Source organism: Diorhabda sublineata, unplaced genomic scaffold, assembly GCF_026230105.1.
Source record: "Diorhabda sublineata isolate icDioSubl1.1 unplaced genomic scaffold, icDioSubl1.1 Dsub_19, whole genome shotgun sequence".
NCBI lineage: Eukaryota > Metazoa > Arthropoda > Insecta > Coleoptera > Chrysomelidae > Diorhabda > Diorhabda sublineata.
Window position 1 is genome coordinate 130,275 of NW_026614122.1, and position 8,276 is coordinate 138,550.

Sequence of the window (8,276 nt, forward strand, 5' to 3'; positions counted from 1 at the left end):
GACTGACTCGTGTGCAACGGCTGTTCACACGAAACCCTTCTCCACGTCAGTCCTCCAGGGCCTCGCTGGAGTATTTGCTACTACCACCAAGATCTGCACCGACGGCGGCTCCAGACGGCCTCACGGCCAATCCTTCTGCGCACACCGCCGCGACCCTCCTACTCGTCAGAGCTTCATCAGCGCCATCCATTTTCAGGGCTAGTAACTTCGGCAGGTGAGTTGTTACACACTCCTTGCCGAATTCCGACTTCCGACCCCAATGCCTCTAATCATTCGCTTTACCGGATGAAACTCGTACGCTACGAGCGCCAGCTATCCTGAGGGAAACTTCGGAGGGAACCAGCTACTAGATGGTTCGATTAGTCTTTCGCCCCTATACCCAGTTCCGACGATCGATTTGCACGTCAGAATCGCTACGGACCTCCATCAGGGTTTCCCCTGACTTCGACCTGACCAGGCATAGTTCACCATCTTTCGGGTCCCAGCGTGTACGCTCTTGGTGCGCCTCTTCTCGTAATGAGAACGAGACGCCCCGGGAGTGCGAAGCGATCCAATTTATTAAAAAAGCAAATCGCTTATCCTCCCTTGGTCTACGCGAGGTAAACCTTTACTTTCATTACGCCTTTAGGTTTAGTTATTTCCCAATGACTCGCGCACATGCTAGACTCCTTGGTCCGTGTTTCAAGACGGGTCCTGAAATTACCCAAATCGATAGCGTCGTTGATCGGCGTTTCGAAACGAGGTCTGTTCGAGAACACCGTAACCAACAGTCGTTCCGGGACAGAATCGGCATTATGTCCGATTACCGTCAAACACGAAACGCTCTTGCTACGGGCCGAACGCTAATTATAATTTAGCGGCCCCGCGCCATATTTGTACCGTCGAGCGAGTCTGTCGGAATATCGAGGGTCCGCATGAAAAAATCAAGTGGTCTCCACCTCGAGTCTTAGACAGACACCCAACGGATCACGACGTCCTACTAGAGGAAAAGTGCACGCGTTCGATATCGATTAGAACCAAGTGATTCACCGTTCAGGGTAATCATTTTATTATGTCGTTTTCTCATATTCTATTCGTCGTATTTTTAATATTTGATTATTAAATTAATAATATTATTATAATATTTTATACGCGTATAGAATTATCTAACGACATTTATATAATATATATATATATATATATATATATATATATATATATATATATTATTTATTAAATGGTAATTATATATAAATTTTAGAGAAATTATAATATCGTACTTAAAAATATCCGATAAATTTTAACCGCTGCACATGTTTTATTACAAACGAGGCGCGCATAGACAGATATCTCGCACGATATATTCCTCTTAATTATTACAAGTTTTTTAATCTTGAAAGTTTTATACAAATTTCGACACGGTCGGGCGTAAATCTTCGAACACCTTCGAATTTATACGTGAAATATTATTTCTAAAACGAATTTTTATACATATCGAAAGAATCGACACGTGCTTAAAAGTTTCGTTTAGGTACCCGGATGAAGAAAATGTCTTATCATCTCACATAATCATCATCACATATAATATTGTCGAAATTTTTTTGTATTACCTTCGATCGATAAAAAACTTATGTAATAATATAAAAACTAAATAAAATTTCTCCATAAAAATACAGAAGACAGACACACACGACGACAACAACAACAACAACAACAGACGACGTTTCAATAATCTATATATTTTTCGTTTATTATAATATATAATAACGATTCTTTATATTAGAACGTTTTTAGTTAACAAGAAATTTTGTTAATGATCGTTCTGTCAATCGTTAATATATATATATATATATATATATATATATATATATATATATATATATATATATATATATATATATATATATATATAATAATAATAAAAATATGTTGTTACTATTGTGTCGTCATCGTCGTTCGTCGTCGTCGTCGTCGTCGACTCCTTCTACTAATCTATGATAAAAATTTTTCGTTATTTTTACTGTAAATTTATATATGTAGATATATATTTTATAGACGTATGAAATATATTTATCTTTTTTTTTTTAAATATTATTCGAAACTTGTTCGAATTTTATAAAAAAAAAAAAAATTTCAATATATATACATCATATATTTATATCATATATAAATTTCTTTTGAAGAGTTCGATTATTTTGTAGAAAAGAAAAATTTCTTTCACAATTATATATAATATAATACAGACTTGATTTCGTTTTTTTATTTTTTGTTTAAAAACGAACAAATACTCTGTAATGATCCTTCCGCAGGTTCACCTACGGAAACCTTGTTACGACTTTTACTTCCTCTAAATGATCAAGTTTGGTCATCTTTCCGAAGCATCGGCGACGCCGAAACGCCACCGCGCTCAGTCCGAAGACCTCACTAAATCATTCAATCGGTAGTAGCGACGGGCGGTGTGTACAAAGGGCAGGGACGTAATCAACGCGAGCTTATGACTCGCGCTTACTGGGAATTCCTCGTTCATGGGGGCCTGGTGAGGTTTCCCGTGTTGAGTCAAATTAAGCCGCAGGCTCCACTCCTGGTGGTGCCCTTCCGTCAATTCCTTTAAGTTTCAGCTTTGCAACCATACTTCCCCCGGAACCCAAAAGCTTTGGTTTCCCGGAAGCTGCCCGCCGAGTCATCCTCAGGGTTCCGAAAACCAACAAAATAGAACCGAGGTCCTAGTCCTATTCCATTATTCCATGCACACAGTATTCAGGCAAAATTTTGGCCTGCTTTAAGCACTCTAATTTGTTCAAAGTAAACGTGCCGGCCCACCTCGACACTCAGTCAAGAGCACCGCGGCGGGATTGAGTTGGGCCGCCCTTGCGAGCTAAGCCCACCGGCAGGACGTCCCACGACACGCCAGTTGACACCGCGTACGATGAACCAGCGGCGTGGGACACAGATTCGACTACGAGCTTTTTAACCGCAACAACTTTAATATACGCTATTGGAGCTGGAATTACCGCGGCTGCTGGCACCAGACTTGCCCTCCAATTGATCCTCGTTAAAGGGTTTAGAGTGTACTCATTCCGATTACGGGGCCTCGGATGAGTCCCGTATCGTTATTTTTCGTCACTACCTCCCCGTGCCGGGAGTGGGTAATTTGCGCGCCTGCTGCCTTCCTTGGATGTGGTAGCCGTTTCTCAGGCTCCCTCTCCGGAATCGAACCCTGATTCCCCGTTACCCGTTACAACCATGGTAGGCGCAGAACCTACCATCGACAGTTGATAAGGCAGACATTTGAAAGATGCGTCGCCGGTGCGAGACCGTGCGATCAGCGAAAAGTTATTCAGAGTCACCAAATTGTACGATGACGAGCAAGCCCGCCACCGATTGGTTTTGATCTAATAAAAGCGCTCCTTCCGTCTCCGGTCGGAACTCTGTTTGCATGTATTAGCTCTAGAATTACCACAGTTATCCAAGTAAATGTGGGTACGATCTAAGGAACCATAACTGATTTAATGAGCCTTTCGCGGTTTCACCTTAATTTGGCTTGTACTGAGACATGCATGGCTTAATCTTTGAGACAAGCATATGACTACTGGCAGGATCAACCAGGGAACTACTATTTGTGTATTTTATATATAATAAAACTATTATCGAAAAAGTTTTAATAACAATATCCACCACATAATGTGAGGATGAGAATTATGATGACGTTTTTTCATATTACATATATTTTATATTTATACACATAATATTTTATATTCATCTATATTCTCGTATATAATAAACACATTGTTATTTACTTTTTCGTTTGCGTGGTGTTTGCTGCGCTTATTATTGAAAATATATAATTTTCGGCGCCACGCTTTATATATTATAATATATTTTTCTTATATTTCATAAAATTTTCACCGAATCGACTATAAATTTATCTAAAATTTAATCGAAATGATATTTTAAATAAGATATAATTACGTCGACCGGAATAGAATTTCGACATTATCTCTACCCTTCGCTAGATTGTAAGCGACATGGTTTACAATTAGATAATAATGAACGAAATTTTTATTCTCGCTCGGAATAATGAGAGTTATCGCAATGTTGTATAATAATATAAATGTTTATATTATTATATATATATTTTTATAGACGATCGCATATGAATCGCTCGCGGTAAAACGCTAGCTAAATTCGCGATCTCGCAATATATATTTAATTTGTGGATAAATTGATATAATATCTAAAAAGGGAACCGCTAGCAATATACGATAATATATTGGAGGAGAACGGGGACCCTTTCAGAAAACTATATAATCCACTATAATGTGGAATGACCGATACAACGTCTTTACGTAAATTATAACGAGTTCATTAAAATTTAACGAGACGTCAACTTCGATACACCACACATATATGTGCGCTGTACAACGGTACGCTTTCTACATCAACATTAATAAAGATGTATAGTGAAAATATATAAAAGATGTATTATGAATATTAAAAAGAAGTATTATGAAACTTCATACCGTCCGAGGCGTAAAAGTGTTATGGAAAATATTAACAATAACGGAAAAAAAGTATTATGAAATTAGATCGCCGCCCGATGAACGAACGTACGAGATGTATTATATAAAAGTTGTATGAAAATAGTGATAATAATGAAAAATGAAGTATAACGAAATTATATTCCGCTCGATATAGGAACTTTTCTAAAAATATGAATTGTGAAAGTTGAATGGAGACGTTTTGTGTGTAGGAGCCGTTCGAGGTATATTATATAAAAGTGTTATGGAAAATATTGACAATAACGGAAAAAAAGTATTATGAAATTAGATTTTCCCTAAATATATGAACTTGTCGAAAAAGATGAATTGTGAAAGTTGAATGGAGATGTTTTGTATGTAGGAGCCGTTCGAGGTATATTATATAAAAGTGTTATGGAAAATATTGACAATAACGGAAAAAATGTATTATGAAATTAGATCGCCGCTCGATGAACGAACGTACGAGATGTATTATATAAAAGTTGTATGAAAATAGTGATAATAATGAAAAATGAAGTATAACGAAATTATATTCCGCTCGATATAGGAACTTTTCTAAAAATATGAATTGTGAAAGTTGAATGGAGACGTTTTGTGTGTAGGAGCCGTTCGAGGTATATTATATAAAAGTGTTATGGAAAATATTGACAATAACGGAAAAAAAGTATTATGAAATTAGATTTTCCCTAAATATATGAACTTGTCGAAAAAGATGAATTGTGAAAGTTGAATGGAGATGTTTTGTATGTAGGAGCCGTTCGAGGTATATTATATAAAAGTGTTATGGAAAATATTGACAATAACGGAAAAAATGTATTATGAAATTAGATCGCCGCTCGATGAACGAACGTACGAGATGTATTATATAAAAGTTGTATGAAAATAGTAATAATTATGAAAAACAAGTATTATGAAATTAGATTTTCCCTAAATATATGAACTTGTCGAAAAATATGAATTGTGAAAGTTGAATGGAGACGTTTTGTGTGTAGGAGCCGTTCGAGGTATATTATATAAAAGTGTTATGGAAAATATTGACAATAACGGAAAAAATGTATTATGAAATTAGATCGCCGCTCGATGAACGAACGTACGAGATGTATTATATAAAAGTTGTATGAAATTAGTGATAATAATGAAAAACAGGTATTATGAAATGAGATATGAAAGTTGAATGGAGATGTTTTGTATGTAGAAGCCGTCCGAGGTGTAACATATAAAAGTTTTATGAAAATAGTAATACAAAGGGAAAAAAGTATTATGAAATTAGATTGCCGCTCGATATAGGTACTTGTCCAAAAATAAAGAAATAGATGTATGTTAGGTTAGGTTGTGTGAAGCGATGCAAATCTGGGACACTTTCTGATTGGTATTATGAAGATTTGCCCATCCACACTAAAAAAAGGTTAGGTTAGGATAGGATAGGACAGGTTAGGTTAGGTTAGGTTAGGATAGGTTAGGTTAGGTTAGGTTAGGTTAGGTTAGGTTAGGTTAGGTTAGTTGAAAGTTTTATGAGAATAGAAACTGTTCGAGTTGTAACATATAAAAGTTGTATGAAATAGTAATGATAACGAAAAAAAAAATCGTGTCTATAAAACCGTATCAAGTTTGGCGCCTGGCCGGCAGGTGGCGCTAGTGTCTATAAAACCGTGTCAAGTTTGGCGCCTGGTCGGCAGAGGGCGCTAGTGTCTATGAAACCGTGTTAAGTTTGGCGTTTGGCGTTTTTCTAGCAATCTTTGGGTTAATGTGGCTAATTTCCAAGTTTTTCCAGCTGATTCTTGAGTTGTTTTAGCTAATGTTTGGGTTTTATGGCTAAATTTCGAGTTTTTCTAGCCAATTTATGGGTTTTGTGGCTAATTTTTGAGTTTTTATAGCTAGTTTCTGAGTTTTTCTAGCTAATTTTTGAGTTTCTCAAGCTAATTTTCGGATTTTATGGCTAATTTTTGGGTTTTTATGGCTGATTTTTGAGGTTTTCTGGCTAATTTTTGGGTTTTTATAGCTAATTTTTGGGTCTTATACCTATTTTTTGAGTTTTTAAAGCTAAATTCTGGGTTTTTCTAACAATTTTTGGGTTTTGTGACTAATTTCTGTGTTTTTCCAGCTGATTGTTGGGTTTTTGTGGCTAATTTTTGAGTTTTTATGGCCAATTTTTGAGTTTTTCTAGCTGATATGTGGGTTTTATAGCTAATTTTTAGGTTTTTATAGCTAATTTTTGGGATTTTGTGGCTAATTTTTGAGTTTTTATGGCTAATTTTTGAGTTTTTCCAGCTAATTTGAGGGTTTTATAGCTAATTTTTGGGTTTCTATGGCTAATTTCTGAGTTTTTATGGCTAATTTTCGAGTTCTTCTGGCTAGTTCTTGGGTTTTATGGCTAATTTTTGGGTTTTCATGGCTAATTTTCGGGTTTTGTGGCTAATTTCTGAGTTTTTCCAGCTGATTGTTGGGTTTTTTTGGCCAATTTCTGAGTTTTTATGGCTAAATTTCGAGGTTCTGGCTAATTTTTGGATTTTTGAGCTAATTTCTGAGTTTTTATGATTAAATTTTCGAGGTTCTGGCTAATTTTTGGGTTTTTGTAGCTAATTTTTTGGGTTTTATGAATAATTTTTGGGTTTTTGTGGCTAATTTTTGATTTTTTATGGCTAGTTTTTGAGTTTGTCGAGCTAACTTTTGGGTTTTATAGCTGATTTTCGAGTTTTTCTAGCTAATTTTTGGGTTTTATAGCTAATGTTTGGGTTTCTCCCACAATTTTTGGGTTTTGTGGCGAATTCCTGAGTTTTTCTGGCTAATTTTTGGGGTTTTATGGCTAATTTCTGGGTTTTTTAAGCTAATTCTTTATTTTTCTAGCAATTTGTGGGTTAATGTGGCTAATTTCCAAGTTTTCCCAGCTGATTCTTGAGTTTTTGTAGCTAATGTTTGTGTTTTATGGCTAAATTTCGAGTTTTTCTAGCCAATTTATGGGTTTTGTGGCTAATTTTTGAGTTTTTATAGCTAGTTTCTGAGTTTTTCTAGCTAATATTTGAGTTTCTCAAGCTAATTTTTGGATTTTATGGCTAATTTTTTGGTTTTTATGGCTGATTTTTGAGGTTTTCTGGCTAATTTTTGGGTTTTTATAGCTAATTTTTGAGTTTTATACCTATTTTTTGAGTTTTTATAGCTGAATTCTGGGTTTTTCTAACAATTTCTGAGTTTTTATGGCTAATTTTCGAGATTCTGGCTGATTTTTGAGTTTTTGTAGCTAATTTTTGAGGTTTTATGAATAATTTTTGGGTTTTGTGGCTAATTTTTGAGATTTTATGGCTAATTTTTGAGTTTTTCCAGCTAATTTTTGGGTTTTTCTAGCTAATTTTTGGGTTTTCTAGCTAATTTTTGAGTTTTTCTGACTAATTTTTGGGTTTTTCTAGCTGATATGTGGGTTTTATGGCTAATTTTTTGGTTTTTATGGCTAATTTTTGGGTTTTTATGTCTAATTTTTGAGTTTTTGTGGCTAATTTTCGAGTTCTTCCGGCTAGTTCTTGGGTTTTATGGCTAATTTTTGGGTTTTCATGGCTAATTTTCGGGTTTTGTGGCTAATTTCTGAGTTTTTCCAGCTGATTGTTGGGTTTTTTAGGCCAATTTCTGAGTTTTTATGGCTAAATTTCGAGGTTCTGGCTAATTTTTGGATTTTTGAGCTAATTTCTGAGTTTTTATGGCTAATTTTCGAGGTACTGGCTGATTTTTGAGTTTTTGTAGCTAATTTTTGAGGTTTTATGAATAATTTTT